General features: G+C 35.1%; 1 pseudogene; it reads right to left on the bottom strand.

Moving 5' to 3' along the window:
* Window positions 1-9,687: 9,687 nt before the first annotated feature.
* LOC130230652 (peroxisomal acyl-coenzyme A oxidase 1-like) lies at window positions 9,688-22,249 on the bottom strand (annotated as a pseudogene).
* Window positions 22,250-27,310: the final 5,061 nt, after the last annotated feature.

The raw sequence follows: 27,310 nt of genomic DNA, 5'->3' as shown, positions 1-27,310 counted from the left end.
TGGACTCCTTACTATCTTGGAGGGTGTAGCGCAAGCAGCATTTGCTACATAAAAGTCATCCTCAGCAGCCGCTGAGGGAGTTTCTGAGACCGGAGAAAGATGCGGCCCATAGGTGGAGGGTGAACAAAATCCAGGGTAAGGCTAATATTTGCGCTGCCATTTAATGCATTTAAAAAGATTTGCGACCAACTAAAAAGAGGTTTAAACAAAAGCACCGCCTAATCAACAACGTCTATTATATTCAACACGCACATTAAATTATTTTATTAAACTAACCACTGATCTACAAATTACTTCACTATAGGCTAGACTACGTTACAATGAAACTACCAATTTCAGTTAATGCTGAAAACAAGTTAAACCAGTGTATATATTATTATAATATATTATAATATATTATTATTATAATACTCATTTGTCGTTTTATACTTATGTCCTTGACCAGCAACATCAGTAGTAGTCCGCTGGCCAGCACTTTGGTTTCGCTTTCAGAGCTGCTGTGAACTCCAGTAATAAACAGCGCTCATCAGTGCAACGTGCGGGGTTGGACAGTTCCATTTTTGTGTGGAGGGGGACTTGAAATTTCATTGACAAACTTACAATAGCTAAATTGTTGTGTTAATCATCAACAATAAATTACATTCATATTACGCCTTACACCCGTTCCATGTTTTCAATGCATTTTTTTCTTTGCTGCTATCTCTGTGGTCTGTGGCCAGGGGGAGGCTAAGCCTTCCCCAGCCTTACACTCGCTCCGCCTATGATCTCACCTGTTCCTGGTATACTTGGTACCATGTGATGTGACAACATAACTGTTTGGTTGCTTTGCAGGAGAAATCACCATTGCCAACCTGTCAAAATCACATGCTGTCTGCATCCTGACAGCTTGCCCTGACTTGAGTGCAGGAAGCTGATGAGCATTTCTGTCATAGAAGTCTTTTTCCCTCCTCCTCAGTTTAGTGATAGTTTCCTTCACATTAGTGTGAACAGCTGTGCGTTGGTCACAGGAATGAAAGTCCTTGTTTGCCTAGAAAGAAGGCGTTGTGCAGGGAATGGCAGTCCGTCTCTGCGAATATTACGAGCATGGAGAAGAGCAGCACGAATATCAGTGCGGTCACGGTAGCATTTTTCCAGAAGATGCTAGGCAGATCTGAAAGCACGTTCAGCCAGTCCATTGGACTACTGAGAATGTGCTCAAAGTCCCATGTTAGTGCAAAATCTTCAAATTCCTTGCACAAAAATTGAGTTGCATTATCTGTTATCAGAGTGTGTGGAACACAGTGCCTTTTCAACTTTGCTAAGACTGTGCTGCTTCTCATGTAACGCAGGTAGTCCAGTTCAAACCAGCCAGAGAAGGAATCCACAGGACTAGATGTGTTTTCCATGCAGCTCAAACAGGTCAGCAGCAGTGAAGGACCAGGGAAGATCAGGGACAATATGCAGTTGTAGTGGTTCTTTTGGCTGATGAGGTTTAAGCGCATTACATGGTGCACAACGAGAAATTTCAGTGTCAATGTCAATGTACATAGATGACCAGTACATTTTCCTTAGCCCTGCGCTTTGTTGCTGCGACGCCAGGATGACCCTGATGTAGCTGGGCAACATAAAATTTTTGTAGTGTTGAAGGAATGCATCTCTCTCCGCAAAGTAGCAGGTCATCATGAATGGTCAGCTCATCTCTCATTGAAAAGAAGGGACGCAATGAGTATGGAAGCTCTTTTGAGGTAGGTGGCCAGCCATTCCTAATGAGATTAGAAAGCTGTTGGCATGTAATACTGTCTCTGGACGGTAGCCCCGCTGCGTGTGTTCGGAGTTTAGACTCGCAATTTACATTTTATCATACAATACCTCCTCATTCGCTAAATATTTGTCTCTACTTAGGGTGAACAATTCCTTAACACATTTATACAAACAAATCTACTTTCAAACGTTCTGTCTCTCGAGCATCCGCCTGTCGTTGTAGCTTTAGCCTGCTAGCACTGCTGGCCAGCTAAAGCTACCGACCTCTTTCATTCACTTATTTTCTCACTTACTGGCTTGCTCTTCACCTTGTACAATGTCGCTTGCGTGTCTGTCCTTGAGTGCAGGAGAAGCATTGACGGAGGCGTTGGAGCTGGAGCTGGAAGCAGTGGAATCCCAAATTCGCTCCCTCGAGATGAAGCGAGCGCGGCTCCGGGCTATGCTCTTACCCCGTACTCGCTCGTCAGGAAGTGTGCAATACAACCACAGCACACCGTCTTTCTCAACCCTGCGTGTTTCTCTGTCCAGGCCCAGCGCACGAGGGCGCGGCTCTCCCAGGCGTCGTTCACGGCAGAACGTCTCCTCCTCCGGTGTTCGAGATCCCCACGGAGAACCGATTCGACCCTCTCTGCGAGACGGGTTGCGATGTGGCCATCATCGGCGACTCAATCGTGCGCCACGTCCGCTCCGCTTCCTCCAAAGGTAACAAAGTACGCACTTTCTGCTTCCCTAGTGCCCGAGTTAAGAATATTTCTGCACAGATACCTACTATCCTGAGCGCTGCCGAGAGCCTCGGTGCCGTCGTCCTCCACATGGGGAAGAATGACACCGGGTTCCGGTAGACGGAGATCCTGAAGAAGGACTTCAGGAGCCTGATCGAGACGGTTCGACGCACCTTGCCCGCCACGCAGATCATCGTTTCTGGACCGCTTCCTACCTACCGCTCAGGAAATGAAAGGTTCAGTAGACTTTTTGCTCTGAATGAATGGCTATTAACATGGTGTGAAGAACAGAAATTGCTCTTTGCTAATAACTGGAATCTTTTCTGGGAGCGTCCTAGGCTTTTCCGCACTGACGGGCTGCACCCAGTCAAGCTGGAGCTGAACTCCTGTCGGACAACATCTCCAGAATACTTCGCTCTATCTGACTAGTAAGTAAAAATTCACAAAATTCACAATTTAGCCATAAGACTCCTATTCGTCCCACATAAATAACAGTAATCCATATCTGGCTAACCCCATAGAGACTGTGTCTGTTCCTCGTATTATTAGATCAAGAAATAAACGTACTGTGTGCTCCAGAAAATCTATTAAGAATTAAACCAGAAAAACCACTAAAAAGTGAAAATACAAATTTTATAAAGCTTGGTCTCCTAAACATCAGGTCACTAGCACCTAAAGCACGTATCATAAATTAATAAAAACAGATAACATCTTAATGCACTCTGTCTCACTGAAACCTGGCTGAAAACAAAATGACTATATTAGTTTAAATGAAGCAACTCCCCAGGATTCTTATATAAACATGAGGCTCGTCAAAACTGGCCGTGGTGGTGGAGTTGCATCAATCTTTAGTGATCTTCTTAATGTTAATCAGAGAAACGGACTTATGTTTCGCTCCTTTAAAGTATTAGCGCTTAATGTTATGCTTCCGGGCACTATGCAAAAAAACTATGTTATCTCTCACTCTAATCACCATATATAGAACCCCAGGACCCTATGTCAATTTTCTAAAAGAGTTTTTTGATTTAATCTCTGACTTACTAGTTAAAACTGATAAAATACTAATTGTAATAGTAAAATACTAATTGTTGACTTTAACATCCACATAGATGATGCTAACGACACATTAGGGCTCGCGTTTATGGATTTACTACATTCACTAGGGATAAAGCAAAACGTTATTGGTCCAACCCATCGCTTAAAGCATACACTAGATCTAATTCTGTCTTATGGAATTGAGGTCATTGATGTAGACATTATACCACAAAGTGATGATATTACAGACAACTACCTCTTACTATATAAGCTTTGTTTACCTGAAATTAGCAGATCCGCTCCGATATACCGCCCTAGTAAACTATTGTTCTATCCACCAAAGATGAATTTATAAATAACTTACCTGATCTTTCTCTATTTCGAAATGCACCCGTAAACGCAAATGACCTTGATGTAGTAACCAGCAGTATGGATGCCATCTTTACTAACACTATAAATACTGTGGCACCCATCAAACTAGAAAAGGCTAGAGAGAATAAAAACTACATCGTGGTATAATAGTCATACCCGCGCTCTCAAAACAAAAACCCGTGCCCTGGAACGTAAATGGAAAAAACTAATTTAGAAGTTTTCAGAATTGCGTACAAAGACAGTATGTCCAGCTATAGGAGGGCTTTAAAATCTGTCAGGGCTGAGCACCTCCGCAAACTGATAGAAAAATATTAACAATCCTAGATTCTTATTTAACACCATTGCTAAATTAACAAATAATCGGTCATCTTTGGAACAAAATGTTCCACCGCAAATTAGAAGTGATGACTTTATGAATTTTTTCAGTGATAAAATAGAAAGCTTTAGACAGAAAATAGGAGATATTAAACTTTCTGCACCGCCTTATACTTCAGATCCAGTAAACATTCCACTGAATCTAAATAACCTACAGGGCTTCAAATTATAGAACAGGAAGAGCTAGATAAAATTATAAATAGTTCTAAACCAGCTACGTGTATGTTGGATCCAATTCCAACAAAATTACTGAAAGAATTGCTACCTGTTATAGGAGAACCTCTTATTAATGTTTTCAACTTCTTTATCTTTAGGCCATGTTCCAAATCCTTACAAGTTAGCTAAGAAACCACAACTTGGTCCCAGCAACTTAGCTAATTATAGGCCTATTTCAAATCTTCCATTTATGTCTAAATACTAGAAAAAGTTGTTTTTGCTCAACTATGCAACTATGCTTTCTGCAGACGAACAATGTTTTTGAAACGATTTACTCTTAGCTGCTGACCAAGGGTGCATCTCGCTATTAGTTCTGCTCGATCTTAGTGCGGCATTTGACACCATTGACCACGGTATCACACATACACTATGGACAATTTAGCTTATTCAATTCACCTGTAGCGCATGTCTTTGGACTTGTGGGGGAAACTGGAGCCTACGGAGGAAACCTACGCTAACACAGGGAGAACATACAAACTTCACACTGAAATGCCAACTGACCCAGCGACCTTCTTGTTGTGAGGCGATTGTGCTACCCACTGCACCACCATGACTTTTTTTTTTTTTTAAATACATATTCATTACATCGTAAACCATTAGAAAAAATAATCATTTAAAGTTTTAAAATAAAAACGGGCCTACTGTTATTTATTAGGCAAATAACAAACTGGCCAGCAAATTTCCCTTTCCTTAGTCAGAATATGGCCATTTGAATGATAAATAATTTTAACAATATAATAATAATCTAGAGTCACAATTTTTTCAGCCTCTCTTTTAAAAAGGTATATTTGAAGATTCAGCAATAGCCAAAATAGTATTCAAATCAATTTTAATATGTGTGGCTTTTGGTGCTTCACACCTTTTATTGGTGTTTTTTTTTGTTTCAAGAACAAGGTCCAAGATTTAGAATAAAAGTTGTTAAATATTTTCTCTATTTAAAAACAGTAAAGTAGCATAAGATGATGTCACTTACATCAGATTGCATGTTTTCTTGCACAGCTGGATGTTGAACTTATGAAAAATAACTGATTGCATTGGTCAGAAACCATGGTAAAGTTAGTTTGACATTTGACAGTCAGTTTCAAACCAATTCAATTCTTTGTTCCTGTTAATAGTTTCAGCCAAAACTATGTCAGATAGACATACACATTTGCCCTTTATGTTGAACAAGGCTTAATTTCTCAATTTAAAAAAAAAATAAACCATATAAATGAATTAAACTATTTAACCATATGAAATTATACAACAAAACCAGTTCCACAATGTCTAGAAAAACATCCTGGATATTGCCAAAGATTTTTGGAATTGCCACTTTATTTATTTTATAATATTTAAAAAAACTTTTAATGTAAAAAATTAGTCATGTAAAGTAATAATCAGTAAACCTCTAACATCATTTGAGATAAAGAAACCAAATCAACTCTAAAATTTTCTAAAAATTATTTATATGATGCACAAGCTTTAATCTTTACAGTTATGCCTTTGTTGAAAGACTCTGCAGCCATCCAGAAGTCCAAAAAAGAACTTGGAGCTTGGCTTACCAACTTTCTTGCATAAGTTGTTTTTATATACAGTACTAAATTCATATTTTCACTATATCAAATACATTGTGAACACTTGCATGAAGCACAGACATAGCTTGGAAAAAGTTATTTATCCATCTATGAAATATAAACAGTATTATCGTTTCCGCAAAATGCAAGGCTTTTATAGTGATAACTGTAAAAAACAAAGCTTGTGCATAAAAAAAAAAACTATATTTAGAAATTTTTTTAGTTGCTTTGGTTCCGTTGTCTCAAATGGCATTTGAGTAAATGAGTATTACTATATTACTATTTTTTTACATCAAAGTTTTTTTTTTCAATATTATAAAACAAATACATTTACATTTAGTTATTTAGCAGACGCTTTTATCCAAAGCGACTTACAAATGAGGACAAGGAAGCAATTTACACAACTATAAGAGCAGCAGTGAACAAGTGCTATAGACAAGTTTCAGGTGTGTAAAGTCTAAGAAGCAAAGCATTAGTAAAATTTGTTTTTTTTTTTTGAGAGAGAGAGAGAGAGAGAGGAGAGAGAGAGAGAGAGAGAGAGAGAGAGAGAGAGAGAGAGAGAGAGAATAGAGAGAGGAGAAGAGAGAGGAAGAGGGAGAGAGAGAAGAGAGAGGGCACAGTTAGTGGTATAGCCAGAGAGGCAGTTGCAGATTAGGAAGGAAAGTGGAGACTAAACAGTTGCGTTTTTAGTCGTTTCTTGAAGACAGCAAGTGACTCTGCTGTTCTGATGTAGTTAGGGAGTTCATTCCACCAACTGGGCAGATTGAATGTGAGAGTTCGGGAAAGTGATTTCTTCCCTCTTTGGGATGGAACAACGAGGCGACGTTCATTCACAGAACGCAAGTTTCTGGAGGGCACATATATCTGCAGAAGTGAGAGCAGGTATGAAGGAGCCAAGCTAACGGTCACTTTGTAAGCAAACATCAGAGCTTTGAATTTGATGCGGGCAGCAACTGGCAGCCAGTGCAAACGGGTGAGTAGCGTACAAATAGAGTGCTAATTCCAAAAACAGAGACTTGAGCAATAACCAGGATGTTTTTCCTGAATATTTTGGTACTGGTTTTGTTGTATAATTTGATATGGTTGAATTGTTTAACTTTTTTTTTTTTTTTAATTGAGAAATTAAGCCTTGTGCATGTTGCACATGTGTATATCTATCTCACATATTTTCTAACAGGAGCAAAGAATTTATTTGGTTTGAAACCGAATGTCTAATGAATGTCAAACATCAAACTAACTTTACCCTAGTCCGCGATTGGCTAAACAGAATATCCTCTAAAAAAAAGATGCGTACGAATCGTGTCCTGCCAGGAAGGTCTCAAAAATACTGAGGGACACAAAAATTCAAGGGACTCTATGTTCGTGTAGGCATTTTCACATGCACATTCAGTGGTTTATAAACACATCTAATATAATTCGTAAATGCATGAGGAAAGTAATCCAAGAACTTCATATTTACATAATTGTGTAAACATTTGGGTAACACTTTATAATAACTACACACTATGAATCATTTACTAAGCATTAGCATCTAGTGAATTCATTATTTGTTAAGCATTAACTCTACATTAATAAACGTTAGTAAGCAGTTTATAACTGTAGCTACAAATGATCTATTCTTGACTTATAAGCACCTATATAATGTTAATGATTTATTTTTCATTACTAAATTAAGTATCGCATTATTTACAAAGCATTGTATTTAAGAGTAGTTGAGGGTTTTTAGGATAATTCAGAATGAGTTAGTAAATGATTAATAAACTATTAAAATCAACATTTACATCTTATTATTCAGGCATATACTAATAGCATATACTAATATATTAATAAATGCTTTATTAACTCAACTTCATGCAATTTTGTGACCCAATCTAAAGTGAGGACTATTTATGCTTTATAAATCCCTTATGAATGACAATTAAAGGCTCAGAATCAAATTAACAATAATCTTTGCAATCTTTTCAAAAAAATAAAATTGTAAACTGTAAAGTTTAAAGATTGCCAAATAACAGGAGTGTCAAAATACGGCATAAAACTGGATAAAACAACAACAACAATATAATAATTTAACAATATAATAAGATGCAATATTTAAACTCTACAGTAATTTTATTTTACATAAGGTTGCAAAGATTTATTTTTCATTTGAAGTACAGTTTTATTTGTGTCTCTTTAAATGAAAAGGAATGAATAGTGTCAATTTTTCTGTTTAGAATTTAACTGAGCCTTTATTTGTCATTTATAAGAGATTTATACAGCATAAATAGTCCTCACTTTAGATTAGGTCACCAAACTAGATGAAGTTGAGTTAATAAAGCATTTATTAACATACATAGTAACCCTTAACATATGCCTGAATAATAAGACATAATAATGTTGATTTCAATAGTTTATTAATCATTTACTAACTCATTCTGAATGATCCTAAAAACCCTCAACTACTTTTAAATACAAATGGTTTGTAAATAATGCGATACTTAGTTTAGTAATGAAAAATAAATCATTAACAAAGTATGAAAGTACAAGTATTAAGCACATTATAAATATGTTTGTATGTCAAGAATACAGCATTTGTAGCTGCAGTTATAAACTGCTTACTAACGCTTATTAATGTAGAGTTAATGCTTAACAGATAATGAATTCACTATTTGCTAATGCTTAATAAATTATTTATAGTGTGTAGTTATTATAAAGTGTTACCAACATTTGAAATGTATTTATGTAAGATGCATATGTGTGAGCAATTGGTAAATATTTTTGCTTTTTACTTTTGAATTTATGAATTGGAGTTGTGGATTTATAAATTATTTGAATTTATGAATTGGAATTTTGGATTTATGAATTGCGTTTTGAATTTACAAGTTGGAGTTGTAGATTTATGAATTGTGTTTTGAATTTATGAATTGTGCTGTGCATTTATGAATTTTATGAATGCAAATGTATTATTACTATTGAGACTGATCTGGCTCCATAGTTATCTCATTGGCATGGCAATACTTTCTACTCTACTCGTGTTTATGCATATTGCTCATGCAATGTTTGTTTATACATAATCAGTTACATTTGGTTTGTCTTCAAGTTCTCCTGCTTGTTTTGGGGGGGTTGCATATATATTATGTTTGCAGCAGCAGTGTTATATTCTCAGGTGGCATGTTGCATATTTATATTTATTTAAGTAGTTGAATAATTGGATTTCATTTAAATGTCATAAAATGCCATCTGGACAGGGCATTAAACTGGACTGGGTGTTAAACTATCATTAGCCTCTGTAATTTCTTCTTCTGTCTTTAGTGACTATTTTGCTTCTTCAGAAACAATAGATATGGAGTCCAAAAAGGCTCAGTATTCAAAGGAATATAAATTCTAAAAGAAACATAAAAAAAAAAAAAAAAAAAAAAAAAAAAAAAAAAAAAAAAAATCACATATCTTCACTGGATCCACTGCAATATTGCTATTTTTTTATCTTTAATCAATTGTTTTGGGTTGTTTGGCTAACAGGGTTGGATACACTACAAATACTTGTGCTAATCTGTAATGACCTTACGTAATGCATGTTTATAACTAAATGTAAATCTTATTAGAAATGTATTTCTAAGATATAAATAAATTTCTTATTAGAACTACAGGTGCATGAATAAATACAGGTGCATGAAAAAGACACTCAACTATTTAACTTTCATTGTAAATGTTAAATGATTCATTTATTAATGCAGCATAAGAGTTCAAATGACAAGTGGTACAAATATAACGTGGTCAGTTCACAATACAATATCTAATAATTATAAATCACTGAAATGGAACTATACTACTATTTATTTTAATAATAAAAAAAACATTCTTGTATGTGGGTCTTAAGGCATGATTTCATAAAGATATGTATGTCTTACCATACCCATCCAAATTTTATTTATTCAGTACAGAGCCATTTTCACAAAGTCCAAATCATTAGAAGTATGTTTACTGAAACATCACATTCTCTCAAAATAATTAGCAAACATTACATGATACCAGAATCGATACAATTACGAAACAAAACTAAAATTTGTTCACTTGAAACTATCATTCATTTTATGTGCACAAAGAAATCATGGATTACTGTTATAATTATTAGAATGGAGAATGCAACCTCATTCATTTAGAATATAAGCAAACATTATTTTCTTCTCTAACATTTTTAATAGACAGACTTTTCCCTTTCTTCTATAAATGCACTAATTACAATTTGGATCGTAGTGGCTTCAAATACTTGTTGTGGGACTCATGGACCTAAAAGAAAAATACATTTTTATTAAAAAGTACTATTTAAATTAAATTTATTGTGTTTTATAATTATATTTCAAGAGAGAACACAATTTGCCCCATAGCGGTTATTTAACATAACAAGACTACAATTTTACACACAGCAAATTTATTATTTACACACCCAGTATGGTTGAGAGGTGACCTCTTGGCCCACTCAAACATGTGCTCATAGACGTTGCCATCATATCGTCCCAGAGAAGAATTAAGCATCTCATCACGGTAGTCAAAGGCATCAACCAAAGCCACTGCATTGGGCCTTATCTCTAAGAGGAGACCCTTCAGCCTCTGTGAAATCTGATCCAGCTGAGAAACACTTAGCAGACCAGCCTAAAAAAAGGCAAACAGTAAGACCTGTTTCTATCAAGCACTTGCAAAATGATGCAAAATGATGGTCTAAGAAAAGCTGTCTTTATGACCCTTAACACCAATAAGATTCTTTTAAAATAGCCTTGCATTAGACAAATTAAAGTTTGAGTTAACAAATGTTTATACATTTAACACCAAATACGCATCATGAAACAACTCAGTCATCTCATTCATGAGTTGTGGTTACTGTAACTGTATTGTATTGTATTGTATTGTACAATACATACCTTTAAAAAGTCCCCAGAATTTTGTGCAACTCCATAAAGGGCATAAAGCAGAGCCAAAGTGCTGAGTACTGAGTGGACAGCCTCATCTCCAATCTCACTCAGTTTAGCAGCAAAGAGCTTCACCACCACATAATGGCAATGGGCCTGTAGAGGGAGCATGAAAAGAAATTTAACTCAAACCATGTCCAGAAATATATGAATAGATTTAGAAGTCTCCAGACCAGGACTGGACACCACTTTACTCCAACTATTACTCAAAATATTATTTTTTTATGAAGTCTCACATCAGATGCTCTGACTAGATCAATGGAACTGTTGTTCCAGGCATCTTCATTGCTTTTGCTGTGCTGTAGCTCCAACTGAAGGTTCTTAGCTGCCACTTCAACTAACCTGTGAACATTTAAAAAAAAAATCTGAGTCACATTAAAAGTTATGTGAGTTAAATGTTTTTAACAGCACTGTTAAGGCCTTTTTCCACTGAGCAGTACTACTGTTTCCACAGTTTCCACTTTTTTGGGTACCCTTTCCAAAGGGTAGAACGCTATCAAAAGGGTGAAGCTAGACTCAGCCCTGAATGCTATTGCTTTAGAGAGAATTGTCACCATTGCATGCAAAAAGCCATGAGATTAAATATAAACATAATATAAAGCAACTTTTCTAAATACACGACCGGAGCTCATACAATCCTTGTAATTTTCTTGACACAAATAGCCACATAACAAGAAAAGAATTTGCTGTGTCCTATTGTTGTTTACAAAGCAGTTCAAAAGTGGGAGTGGTTTCACTTTTTCTCTCTACTCTCTATTATGTGCTCTTGCCACACGTCTACGGTTGAAGTCAGAATTATTAACTAAAAAACAGATAATAGTAAAGTAAGTAGTGAATGCAATATACAAATTGACAAGTGTATGTACGTGTTTATTACTATATACAACGTTATATGTGCAGCTGTTATGAGCAAATTGGCATGTAAAGTGTGTTGTTAAATAAGTGTATATGTGTATAAAAGTGTATAGCAAGTAGTGATGCTGGTTCCACAATTATTATTATTTCTTTTTTAAATATTTCCCAAATTATGTTTAACAGAGCAAGGAAATTTTCACAGTATGTCTGATAATATTTGTTTTATTTCAACTAGAATAAAAGCAGTTTTTAATTTTTTAAAAATCATTTTAAGGTAAAAATTATTAGCCCCTTTGAGCTATTTTTTTTCGATAGTCTACAGAACAAACCATTGTTATACAATAACTTGCCTAATTACCCTAACCTGCCCAGTTAACCTAATTAACCTAGTTAAGCCTTTAAATGTCACTTTAAGCCGTATAGAAGCGTCTTGAAAAATATCTAGTCAAATATTATTTACTGTCATCTTCAGATAAAATAAATCAGTTATTAGAAATGAGGTATTAAATTATTATGTTTAGAAATGTGTTAAAAAAATCTTGTCTCTGTTAAACTGAAATTGGGGAAAAATAAACGGGGCTAATAATTCTGACTTCAACTTTAATTTGAAATAATGAACTTGAGCTCAAAATAATAACTTGCGCATGATTATTGAGTGCACAGCATTGATTGATTAATAAGTGTGAATTCTCACATTCTTTCAGAAATGGACAAAGGCAAGAGTGAAGAACGTAAAAATAAAGCAGCAAATGATTCTTTCAGCAACGTAAAAATGTGATATTTAATTATTATCATTTAGACTATTATGACCTTGGAATGACGGAATTATTTAACAAGAGGCTATAATGCTGGTGAAGAATAAAGATACAGTCAAGAGGTTTGCGCTGACAATGCATGTTTTGTGTTGTTTTTGAACTCAAATATAGCTTAAAGGGTCACAAAACCCCAAAACACATTTTTAGAGATGTTAACAGACATATATATGTGCCACGTTGCTAAAAACGCTATTAGGAGACTGGTTGTTTTGCTTTATTTAGAGAAAATTCGTTGTTCTGGTTAAAAAAATTATAAAGCAATGTTACAACAAGAGGTTGTTGCGTAAATTCCAGCGTGGTGATTGGCCGGTAGTACACAGTGACGTCAGAGTGTTCAACATGTCTGTGCATTAATTCATGAGAAAGAGTTGGTTCGAACCAATCAGCGCTGTCTATTGTGAATGAGACGCAACTTTATTATTATGAGATTTCGTCGACTCTTTTTATTACCTGTTACAGTGTTCAGAGATGCACCTTTCAAGTTTTGCTGCCAACTACAAATAAACAGGATAGAAAAATATTGTTCAAAGATCCAGAGTTCTGTTTTAAAGTGTGCCAAAACAAAAGTGTTGTTTCCATTTACCTGCGAGCACCATGCGGGTGGGTGCAAGCAGCTGTATTACAGGTCTGCTAACACGGGAGGATAATTTGTTTTACCCAAGAGCTTTTTGAATCTGTAAATGTTCCAGTCAGTGTTGATTCTCATGTCTCTACGAATTTGGTGTGTTAATAATGTTCTTTGTTTATGTTTATTCAGATGGTTAAAAAAAAGCATCATATTCTTTGACATATGATGGCTGATGGGCCATGTTTAGTTAACGGTGCATGAAAGATTAGACTGAGCTGCTGGATTGACATGTTTATTCACCATTTTCTTCCAAACTACATAAAAGCTATTTAATTGGGATAGGAGTAAGTGTTATAGTAAAATAAAAAAGTGTGTAACTTGCATAAAAAAAAGTGAACTGTCCACTTCTATTTAAAAAGAATTAATAATGGCATATAAACATCCACATGTATTTTACAAACCGTCAATGTTATGTTTTGCTTGTGTATTTGAATGTCTGAAACATAAAAAAGAACTTTATTTTCTTTGAAAATACTGATTAATTGTGATTTATGACAAACAATGCGCTCCTCTTTCTGTGCCTTGACGCGAGCCATCAGAATTGAATTTGAGCAGTTGATGATGTGCGCTTTAACGTTATAACACAGGTGTGACTGTATGCATGAAAGAGTTGAAGTTACTAAGTTAACAGTATTATCACTACAATACTCAGATGGAAAAATATATAGTATTGTCAACAGTCCTCCGCTTCCGCTGTAAATGCTGCTCTCTGAATCACTATCCATCTCCCATCAAAGGTTATTAATTTGTAACACAGTAATTTACAATTTCAACATTTGTAATACAGCATCAATTCATCTTGGGAATGACAGATACAAATCATACACAGTACACAGTTTTTTTTTTGCAGAATAGTGGCCATGTCACCACGTTATGCTGGTGGCGGACACCGTTTCCTGACTTGCTCCTCCAAAACATCCCAAAGCGACTCAATAATATTAGGATCTGGTAACTATGCAGACCATGGGAGATGTTCACTTTGCAATATTTTAACCAAACTGTGCTATTACTCAGCCAATTAAACCTTCACACTTGTTAATTCACACACCAATTAAACCTACTCTTACTGGTACAATCATTGACGATTGGCTACTAGGTTGGTCAAATTTAGCCATGAAACCTCCAACACTAAATTGGCCAGTGTTTTAGTTTCACTGCACAACCCTTGTATATGTGTATAAAGCATCTGTTTTGTGAGAAGGGCTTCTCATATTACATGTAAACAACCCATTAGACTTTACTTTTACTTTTCTTCGACCGAGAATGAAGTCGACTGCAACTTTCTGTCTAACACAACACATACCAAAAGGGTACCATTTGGCAGTGCAGATCCTGCATGATAAAGGTGACCTGTATTGTACCTAACTGAACTGTACGACTAAGTGGAAATGAGGCATTAATAGCACATTTAACAGCCTATATTACAGAGGACCTATTATCCAAAAAATCACAAAAATATGGTGTTTATAACAGTTGTGTAGCTGCAGTGTGTGAAAACAGCCAGTTTGTAATTGTAAAAATCCGATTATTTTGCAAGTGTGCCAGAGCCTGGGCACCTGAAGCTCCACTCACTTCTGAAAAAGCTCACTTGCATTTAAAAAGACAAATACAAAACAAGCATGCTTTTTGGCTCATACCCTAAAAATAGCCATTTCAACAAGCTATAAAAAATATTTTCTGTTGGAGAACGTGCACTCAAACATCATATACACACTCTGGGGACACCAAAGATTTATCTACTAAAAAGAGGCATCATATGTCTCTCTTTGATGCAAAAAACTGTATTATATGTTTTTCTTACTTTGCAGCTCTGAACTTGTATGCCTCGACAAGGCTGGCCAGGTCATTAATACTGACAACATTAGGCCGGTGGTAGACACAGAATGGGCTGTATCCTGCTCTGAGATTCGTTCAGGTAAGACACAATGCCAGTCAACTGCTGTCCTGCCCTGCTTGCTTGTAGCTCTTCACCAAATACCTAATAAAACAGAGAACAAATAATAATTATAAAAATAAAAACATAAATAAAAAAAGGTTGTACAAATCAGCCAGTTCACTGAAATATAAGGAAATAATCTTGCTGAAGATACTGTGGTTAATTTTAATTGTATCTTTGAGCTATTCTAATCAATGTCAAAAACATCTAGGAAAAACACTGCACCTATACATACATAATTGCACAATTAATAACTGTAAATCTGACTAATAAATCAAATGACTTTCTGAAACAAGTTGTTTTTTGTAGGCAAGATAACTTATTTGAACCAAAAAGTTTACTTTTTAGGTAACTAGGTTATTCAAAAGACTGTGAATGAAAAGATAATGAAAACTTTTTAGTTTAAAGTAAATTTTATTTTAAGTAGTTCACAAAGAACTAGGTAGTTCTGTGTTGGTTGGTGAAATTAGAGAGAAAGGTGAAGAAAACATGTTCCCTGTTTTCTATTAATATTATCATCATCATCATTAACTCATTGGCAACTATAATCAAATCCTGTTCATACAACAGGTTAGTAATTAACATTTGTAATACAGCATCATTCGTATTGGAATGACAGATACAAGTCATGCACAGTGGCCTAAGAGATTGAGCCATTTTTCTTGCACAATAGTGATAATCTAGAAGTGCTCATGATAATCATCATCATTGCAACTGAAAGTTGTTTTTAAAAATGTATTATATTTAAATAGATCAAAATCTAAAACAATTAAAAGCAAAGAAATGTTTTACCTAGCTGTCTGCAGCATCATAACCGTATTTTCTCTCCCTCATAAGTGCAGGTGGCGTAAAAGTGACATAGATGTCAGGTAAACTGCTGCAGCGGGAGTAGCCATGACCACCACATGACATACGACATACCTCAATGCCAGTATTTGCTGCCCAGGTGGTAAAAGCTTTCAAACCAGCTGACAAGGCATGCAGCTATTAAGAATAAAAGAGATTTAAAACAGTCACTTTATTGAATTAAAAAGTTGTTGTATGTAAGAATGTAAATAGAATAGAGAAAAAAAAATATTTGACAACATATTTCTGCATACCTCTGGAAGCCTCACTGAAGTCACCCAGATTGATGTCTCCTGAGATGCGATGGTATGTTTTACTCATGTACTTGCCCCACGAAGTGGAAGGGCATATGCATTAGCCAGAAGAGGGAAATAGTTTATACTGCTGGGTTTGATAATCCAAGATCTGTGGCTCAGGTTCACTTGAAAAAAAAAAAAAAAAAATGAGAAGGAAACACAATAAGCAAATGACTATTATTTTATTTTATATTTGAGTTAAAGGGTTCAAAAAGTAAAGTTCCAAAAACTCATATGCAAAAAAGTGCATATGAGAGCAAGAAAAGACGAGAGAGAGAAAAGAGAGTCCTACCCTGGGCGTAGTTCAGACTGGTGTCGGACTGCACTGTAACGGATGGCAATAGTGCAGGATTTGGAGAGAGCTCGTGCTGACTCTCCCACTATCATGGAGCGAATAAACCCATGGTGCCATATGTGAGCTTATCACTAGGAGGTTTCACATATGTACCATCCGGCTCAACCTACACAAGCACACATGCCACATAAAGTAATTACCCACATGACATATACACATACCACATTAAGTCATTTTATATGCAATTGTTCCAGTGGACACAAATTACAGGCTTCTTAATTGTCAGTGTTACCATGAATTATGTAGACATTTTGATTTGATATTATTACTGATATATATAAAAAAAGCTGATTTTCTTTCTTTTTTTTTAAACACTTTACAACAAGGTAGTGATACTTCCTGTTAGGTAATGCATTTAGAGTATTTATTCATCTTTGTTAATATTAATGACAGTAACATTTTTTTTGTTAGTAACCTAAGTCAGTACATTAAATGTTAACAAGCACAACATTCAATTTAAATAACTCATTAGTAAACTTCGAACTATGATTAATAAACAGTGTGCATGTATTGATTCTTGAACTACCAATAACTAATGAAACCTTACTGTAAAGTGTGCCCTCATTTTTAATTTTTACTTTTTTTTCCCTTCATTTGTAAGTTTTGGATAAAAGTACCAGCTTAATAAATAAATGCAATGTAAATGCTTCATTTCATTTCATAAAATTGTTTTCTAAACTCTGAAATTCTACTTTTTTCAGATAGTTTTTCATTTTTGATCCTGGATTTTGCTTAAAGACAAAAAAAATTGAATTACTGCAAATATTTTTGCAGATTGTTGCAGACAAGATCTGCTCACCTTGGCATACTTCATAAGCATATTCTCTCGTGGAATTCTAACATTTTCCAGTTTCAAATAGCCATTATCCACCTCATCAAAACCAAATTTGGGCCCAATATCACCAACGACCACACCTGTTCAAAAACAATATATCTGAAAAAACAACTGTTGAGAAATACATTCTGTACGCACATTAACAACATAAAAAATCATTATACTTATTATATAACTGCATTAATTTAGTCAAACTAAAAAAATCTATTTACATTATATAAACATTGCCATGGCAGCCAGCATTACTATTTATGTATAAGGTGTTTAATACTTTCTTTGTTCTTTGCTCTTAAGTACAATGTACCACATAATCGTGATGGTTAAACAATTGTTTCATAAACTAGGGACTGTGTAACTGCAGTCCATCAAAACAGTATTATTGCCATTTCATTACCTCAAATCCGAAAACAAGCTAAACCTTACAGACATGGACAATTCTGTACCTCTATATCATATCTCTTTAACATATGTCTTTACAAAATTACGGACTTGTATCAGCTCTCAAGTTCTTTACCTGGAAGTGGCATGTGTGTCTTCATACAGCGAATGGGTGTGATGAAAGCATGCAGGCCATGACACTTGCCCTGGGTGTACAGCTGAGCCAGGACTATAGCATGGTTTGAGGTTTTACCCATCCAAAAAAAAAAAAGATAAGTAAGTAAATATTTCATAAACTAAAAATAAAAACCTTGATTTAAGGCTTACTCACATCCTCCTGGCCACCATTTAATTGAGGAGATCGTTGGACTGTTCAAAACAAACTCTTGGGTGGAAGGGTCATATGTAGCAGTGGTTTCAAGAGCACGGATGTGTTGTACCTAGAAGGATATTAACATCAAAACACATAGACAACTGGTACTACAAATATAATTACAAATACATAAGTAATAAAGGTCATTTGTGAATTTTCAATTCAGTTGTGATGTCAAACCACTACCCTATTACTTAAATATCTGAGACTGAGCAAACTTATAACCAGCACTAATCCCTTAGTGGTTCAGTACATTACAATACAATCTTTACAATACAACAACAGTATAATTAAGGTAACCCTTAAAGGTGTTTGACTCACAATCTTTCAATACAAACAGTATAATTAAGGTAACCCTTAAAGGTGTTTGACAGCACAAAATGGATGGTAACCAATACTCAGTCATTCTGTCTCTCTCTCCTTTTAAACTACAGGTGAACATTTTTGAAAACTTTCATGGTTTTATTAAAAATAAATAAAAAAAACAATCCTGTCCCAATGAACTTTAAACAGTTGCCTAGCCTTCGTGGATTTCACAACCTGTATGCAACAGTCTATGGAATGGATATTAAATCAAATGCAAAAAAATATTGCTATAACGGTTGCAATGGTCCCACAATGCGTTGCACTTGTAGGCTGCTTAGCTTTTACCATTCTGCCCAATGAACAACCCTCTCTTCCACCTTCAATGAAGCAAGAATTGAGGCCTCTGGCCACCACAGCACAATGCATAATATGAAATAACTTCATTAGACTTTTTCTCATTTCTTACCATTATGATAGCTTTATACTGCTTCATGGAGAACACCATTGTCCAAATAACACAGTAAAGGAAGGTTATGCCACACTACAGTTCTAATTTCTACAAAGATTGCCCAACAGCATATAAAAACACATGGAACCCAGTGTCTGTCTACAGTATTAATAATATGTGTGTGCAGATAGGTTGCCATGTTTGTTACCGTGCCCCATCTCAGTCTGTGCGTAGGTGCCAATAATCTCCAAGTTCCATGCTGGCATGAAGAAAGTTTCAAGCTGTGCAGGTGAAGACTGGTTCAATAACGTCGGCAGGAACATCCCCAAGTGTAGGTCAAGGGGCTCTGGACGCCCTCGGTGCACACAGCTTTAATAGGGCAGGAATCAAAGTGAGCAGAAAATATATATTTTTTTAAAGTAATTAAAAATAGAGAGGGGAGCAGAAAAAAGATACCGAAAGAACAAATTAGTGAGTGTTAAATACAAGTAGACAGAATAAGTTGATCAAGATTGTGCATATATTAATAAAATTTATATGGATAGGATTAAGCAGTTCATTCCGCTGTGGCGACCCTAGATTATTAAAGGATCTAAGCCAAAAAGAAAATGAATGATTGAATGGATGGATGGGATTAAATTTGAGGGGAAGAGAATGACAAAAGTTCATGCATATACTGACTAAATTAGAGATTTAAATAATTTAGTAGCTGCATAAAACATGTGTCAACTGCAATATAATCAATCTCAAAGAATTTACTCAACAGAAACATTGTTAATGTGTTTGCTCATTGTATGAATATAATTTTTTTTATGATCGTTTCAGTAGTGGCATACATTAAAAAGAGGTACCCATTCTCCAAAAAGGATTTATGTTTCAGAGTATGAGGCCAGTTATATAGGACCTACTAAGATAGTGCTGGACGTTTACGTCTTTTCATTCTTAACATTTTAAAATTCGAAATGTTCACTTGTTCAAATATTGTGAGAGAAAGACAGATGAATTACCCGTTTGCCATATTTTTTTCAACTGACAAATTTCCTCCCTTGCATTAATGATACGTTTGCACAATGATGCCATTATTCTCTCAGTGCCTACTGCTGCTTCTTTCCTTCAAACCCACTGTCCTACATTTCCACTTATTAGGGTTTTGAAAAAAGACATTTTAAAAATAGTAGATTCCATTTACAATACAAAACACAATCAACAATAACTGGAAAATTACATTTCATGAAAAGACAAACACAAAACTGCAAGACCACAATAAGCTGCAGTTGTTGACCTGCAGCTATTTAATGTTTGTATGCAGATAAGGTCAGGTTTTAAAAAGTGTTCTAATGTATACACAATTATATGGAGAATCACCTTGAACGCAGAGACCCCTAAAAGCCTCACTCTAACCCTCAAACAGATCACAGCATCTTGCAAGATAGTACAATCTGAGACTATGACCATACTGAGCTGTCAACACCTACAAGGGTGACACTTAAATATACAAATGTATATGTCTGAACCAAAAAAAAGACAATATTTTTTTTGCTTACTCCTAATATTTAAAAGTACATTTCAAATAATTGTTCAGGAGAGAAGAACTGACCGTGCCCCAGCTCTGTCTGAGCATAGGTGCCTAACATATGGAATGACTCAGCTAATGGGATCCATTTTTTGCGTTGTTCAGCAGTACACTGGCTTTTTAAGGTGGGCATGAACATGACATTATGGACACCTAGGGGCTCTTGATATACACCCCTCACAACACTGCAGAATGGAACACACAAATGTAGTAAAGATAAAGTAAACATACATGAAGATATATTGTTAAATTAATTCACATTGTATTTCAGAGGGTTTTATAAAAAGTCATTTTTTATGTTTATAGAAACCAGATTTTTAATTAGCAATTATCTGTACTGCTAATACTTTTCATTTCGCTAAATGTGTATTTAAAGTGTAGTTTTTAGGAATGTCTGAATCACCTAATATTAATCAGTTTAAATTGTTTCTTCTAATTCAATCTGAGAATAGGAGTGGAGTTGATAAACATTTTACTTCCCTTTGACACACTTTTAATCTGAGACCTTTGCCCCGCTGTCTCTGCAAACACTCTGTAACTTTTGCTTGCAAATTGTAATTAACATTCATCCAACTCACAAGCATATTTTTTACAACACTGATTTTAAAAATTTCATAAAAACAAAGACTTTGATTCTTTCAGCAGTATTGACAATATCAAGAACCAGCTGGAATTAAATAAAAATTAACCAATACATGAGGTGTAATTTAATTGCAGAGATGTTGAGACAAAGGTAACAAAGACACCTAAGATATTTGCTATAACAAAAACCATATATTTACTGACTTTTTTGTAATAAAAATTACCAAAAAAAGAATTGTAGTGTATGTTAAAACATTTTTCAATGAACTCATTAGCTCAATGTTTTCTGTCCTCCAAACTTTTCTCCGATTCATATTCTATAACTAAGATTCTTGAATCATGACATTTTCGCTTACGTCTTATAGGAGTAGATCTCCTCTGGATCAGAGATACCATATTCCCTAAGTTTCAGGATCATCTGTGCACTCTTCCGCACTGCTGCATCATATCTCTCACTTCGGGAGAGAAAGTTCAGGTCTTCATGCTGGAAATCTGGATCTCCAATAACCAGAGACTCTAGAAAAGAAACAGTAAAGATGATAAGTGATTTTTTTTTACTTTTTATCTTGATATCTGAATCTTGTGCAGAAATGGGCCAACCAATTTAATCAATATAAAAGTCGCTCTGACCTCAAGGCAAATGTTTTATTATCGATATAATTTTTTTCATGAGACCCACAAACTGTAAATATGCAAGAGTACAGTATATAACTATAAAATACATTTAATTAACATATTTTACTGAACTTAGATCAGGTCAATGAGTTAACCCACCCACGCAAAGGACCGAAATATAAGTTTACAATCAAATCGGTTATTTAAGTTATTTATAAAAAGCAACGTTAAAACACTTGTGCAGCTGACCTATTTCTCTCCTCCTGTTTGTCTTTTCCGCTCCACCGTCCAGCACGTTAGTAAGAATCTCCAGGTTAAAAGACGCATTTTCTCGTTCACGGCTAATATCAGGATTCATGACTATTGCGTTGGACTTTCTTTCGACCTACGTGCGTTCTGCTTTGTGTCCTTTTTTTCTTATATAACGTTTCAACTCTGGCTTAGTTGGGTTTGTTACTTCCTCGAAGGGAGGCGAAATTTGACGTCAATTGTGTGTTGACCAATAGGAGCGCTTATAAATGAGTAGGCGCGTCCTCGGTGCGCTTAACCACTGTTCTAACAGTAGGTTCGTTTGAGATGACTAAATTCCGCGAACCTATGGTTAGAAGTATGCAGAATACAGTCAGTGAAATATAAGAATTGGCAGACGAGTGGGGACTTAACTAAATCTCATGTGTGTTTTTTCAAAAAAAAAAAAAAAGTTAATTCAAGTCTGAGTATTACAATGTATGACAGTGGCGGACCCAGAACATTTTCTTATGGGTAGCCAGAAGAGGCCACAACAAATCTTGGGGCACACAAAATTATGAAGTCATTGTATGGTTATGTTTTTTTTTCTAGTAAATGAAATAATGTGGTTTTAATTCATTTAATTTATTACTCTTGAAATATTGCAATCTATTCCTTGAAATAATTCCGCAAGTACATGTGCAAACCAAATAAAAATCAATATTAAGTTCAAACACTTTTCATATATATAAATATTTTTCAGTTATTTTTCACATGTATGCCATTTCTAAATTAATGAAGATTAGTGAATTAATTATTAAAACAAACATGAACAAACTGAACAAAAGGCATTACTATAGTACACGCTCACTATACAGACCCTAATAATATCATTTATATGTATAATATATTACATATATATTACATATATATTCTTATTCAATTCAATTCAATTCACCTGTATTTGTATAGCGCTTATACAATGTAGATTGTTTCAAAGCAGCTTCACAGAAAAGGTCATAGTAAATAGGAACAGTGTAGGTCAGTTTGTAGTGTCTTATTTGGGCATCACAGTGGTTCAATGGGTAGCACAATGGTCTCACAGCAAGAAGGTCGCTGGTTCGAGCCTCAGCTGGGTCAGTTGGCATTTCTGTGTGGAGTTTACATGTTCTCCTCATGTTGGTGTGGGTTTCCTCTGGGTGCTCTGGTTTCTCCCAAAGACATTCTCTATAGGTGAATTAAATAAACTAAATTGTCCGTAGTGTCCCAGTGATGGATGGCAGCTTAAGGGCATCCGCTATGTAAAACATATGCTGTATAAGTTGGTGGTTCATTCTGCTGTGGTGACCCCAGATTAATAAAGTGACTAAGCCAAAAAGAAAATGAATAAATTGATATTAATAGGTTCTTCTATTGATGTACCTTAAGGTAAATAATAAATTGCCATTTCTGTATATTGAAGGTGTGTGCTTGCTGTCAATGATGATCGGGGAGGGGCAGTCAATCAGGTACATCAGTGGCACCAATTAATCCACAATAATTTAGTGACTGCTATTTGTTTATTCATTTATTTAGTGAAATATTTTGAATTTAAAGTACATTTAATTATTAATATCAACAACAAAATCATATTGGGGTGGCCACAGGGGGTCACCCTTTGGGAGCGCCCCTGACCTGAAGTGACATTATTTATTTTACACCATACAATCTTAGCTCTTGAAATAATTAGAATCGTTGTTTTTTATATGCCACACATTCTATAATTACATGCTCTATTGTTTCTGCTTGTCCACACTTATCTCAAGTTCACAACAACCCGTCTCATACTTTCTCATTTTATAGAGACACTGATTTAATAAGCAATGACCAACACGCAATTTTGTCAACACCACATCATTCCTTCTAACTTATTTCTTACTACTCCCACACTTAATTGAATAAAATGCATATTCAATACATTTAAAGTCCCCAAGAAATCAAAACTAACCATATGATTTTGTTACCTCACATGGCCAATTTTATGGTGAACAATTCATCTGTGCATGTCATTAAGAAAAAAAAAAGTTTGCTCTTTTAATCTTTAACTGAAACTGAAAATCCACTTCCTGTTTTTTTTATTTTATTTGCTGCTGGCAGTTTCTGATGTTGATTGACATCTCATTTGTGTAAAGATTTTTTAAAATTTTGCTGGCAACACTCAAGCTATTTTCAAATCTGTGAACAGACAAAGACAAGAGCCTGGTTTCAAGTAAATCCAAATCCTCTAAAGGATTGCAAGTCCGCATTATTTAGGGCCACTGGAGCTAGGAACACTTCTCAAAAGACATTACAACTTGAACAACATCTGCACATATGTTTGTTTGTTTTTATTATTCCCGAGGTTTCCATAATCCTGGACCAGGCCGTATCCTGAGCAGCTGCTGTGGTGGTCATGGAGGAGTGGAGAGCATGCGATTCCTGTAAGGCCCCAGTGACAGACGAATCTTTGCATTGATCCTGAAGGGCCAGCCTGTACACCAGCCGGTGACCTCTCCCACCTGCAACTTTTCCATGGTGGACGTCTAGCTTTCTCCAGCCTCCGGCGCTTAGACTGCAGCTCTGCACGAGAAGTTTGGCCATAGGAGAAATGGTCATGTCCAACTGAGCCTGGTTTCTCTCTAGCTTTTTCTTTTTTTTCATTCACATTCGTCAATTGGGGAAGTTTGTTTCTTGCTGCTTTCACCACTTGCATTGTTCGGGACTTTTGGAGCTGCGCATTGATGGATTTGCATTTTAGTGTTTGGACTTTCAGCAGTGAAAATAAACCACACTGAATTGAACTAAGTTGAACTTCAACTCTGAAAACTGGACTGACACTGTTTCATTTTGCTAGAACTTCTATGTTAACCTGCTTTGACACAATCTACATTAGAAAAGTGCTATAGAAATAAAGATGAATTGAATTGAAAAGTGAGACGATGTTGGGCAGTAGCGTTGCTACAATGACACAATTAGCTTAACTACATTTCTCTGTAGCATAGCTGTAGCGCTGCCACTTCCTAAATCAAATAGTTTTTTAGTAGCAAAGCTATTATTTTAATCAAGTAGCATCCACACAAGCTACATTTACAGATTGTGGATTAATAAGTGATGACACCAACATTCACGGAGCTGTGAGGCTGATGTCTAGCCAATGAAAATAAATCCATATGACGGCGAGAATGACGATTTCTTCTTCTTCCTGTTTTACGGTGATCGACAACAAACTTTTTGGTGCTTTACTGCCACCTCTCGCTCTGGTCGATAACGTCGCCAACCAATTAAGCTAAAGATGACTTTACTTTAGTAATTCATAGTAAGTACTACAATGTTTTTATAACTACACAATAGTGAAGTACTCAAATTATTTTGTTGTGTTACTTTTTTATATAAAAAAAAATATATATATTTATATATATATATATATATATATATATATATATATATACATAGTGTGTGTGTGTGTGTGTGTGCGTGGTGTGTGTGTGTGTGTGTGTGTTGTGTGTGTGTGTGTGCGTGCTTATAGTTAATTACTATTAGTTCATAATAGTTACTAATGATACTACATTATGTCGTTTAATTCATTAATGAAGAGTTGTAAACATATACATAATATGATGCTTATATCCCCCACAATGTGATGTTTATACATTCCCCCACAATGCAAAGACATGTGCTTAGGGTGAATTGGGTAAGCTAAATTGTCTGTAGTGTATGCGTGTAAATGAGAGTGTATGGATGTTTCCCGGTGATGGGTTGTGGCTGGAAGGGCACCAGCTGCGTAAAACATTTGCTTGATAAGTTGGCAGTTCATTCCGCTATGACGACCCTACATTATAAAGGGACTAAGCCGAAAGGAAAATGCATGAATGAATGAATAAATAATGCTTATTCCCAAATATTTCCCTTTACTATAAATTACTATAGTATTTTAAATGTGTGTTAAATGTGTTTAATCGGATTGTTTGTTTCTGCTAATATATGCTATAATTTGTTTCTGTTTGTTATAGCATATTATTTACAGTAAATAATTAAACTGAACAATTAATTACTGAATAATTAGTTAAGCTGCATTTAAGTAGAGTAGCTCATAGCTTAGCTTACTACATTTTTCAAGTAGCTTGCCCAACACTAAAGACAAATAATAATACATCATAACATGATATTTGAAATACGCTTTATAGTTCATTTAAAGTTTGTTTGCTGAGGAACATTTATTATCCACTGTGTAAGTTAACGAGGCACCAATGACATCAGTTAACTTAATTAGATTAAAGAGATCAGTTTCCTCTTTAGACAGTTAACGCTATACTTCATCTGTGCTAGTATTACATGCACATTCCATGTATGTAAGTTATTATATTTAATTTATGATGCTCAAATATTTTGCTAATATGAGGAATTAATGTTAGGCTAGCTGTTTGTGAGTTAAATTTATTTGAAATGGAATAGCCAGCTTTAATTGTTTTTAGATTGATTGCTGATTTTAATGTGCAGGTATGATAAAGGATATTTTTAATAAAGATAAATGGGTTTCTAACTGGATCAGATGTAACCAGACTTTTATATTTCTGCACAGGGTCAATTAAACATGAAAAGAAAGGGCGAGATATCAGACTTCTTTATAAAGAAGCACAAACAATGTGCTTTTTCTTTTCAAATCTAGGTCTGTTTGATGTCTGATATGTGTAATTGCAGTATTATTTGTTTGTTTTTCACTTTATGAAAATGTTTTTGTAAATGAATTCAGCATTGTTTTTGCAAATAAAACTTATGAATTCTTTAATTTATTATTTTAGTACAGTGTGTGTGTGTGTGTGTGTGTGTGTGTGTGTGTGTGTGTGTGTGTGTGTGTGTGTGTGTGTGTGTGTGTGTGTGTGTGCATTTACATGGACTATATATACTGTACACCCCAGTTTCACGCTCGCATTGCTGAGTCTTGTTTTTCCCATAAGCATTACAAAGCATTTTTTTATTGTTTGTCCTGCTGTATTTTGACCCTTTGTTTTGCTTATTGTTCTTGCTGTTTTGCCACCTGTCCCGACCATTCACCTGTTTCTGACTACGCTCTTTGGATTACCCTTATGCTCCTGTTTGTACCTGTTTGACAGTTGTCTGCCTGACTACTCTTGATTATTAAACTGCATGTGGATTGCTGGGGATGAAGATTAACAGTTAAATATAAAAAGTCTGGTGTGTCAGATGAATTGAAGACTGGAGATGCAATAAAATGAAAAATTTATTACTGAAGATATGCAGTTTTATGG

This window comes from Danio aesculapii, chromosome 6 (genome assembly GCF_903798145.1).
Source record: "Danio aesculapii chromosome 6, fDanAes4.1, whole genome shotgun sequence".
Lineage (NCBI taxonomy): Eukaryota > Metazoa > Chordata > Actinopteri > Cypriniformes > Danionidae > Danio > Danio aesculapii.
The sequence above is the reverse complement of the archived record's forward strand: the minus strand, read 5'-3'. Positions and strand labels throughout refer to the sequence as shown.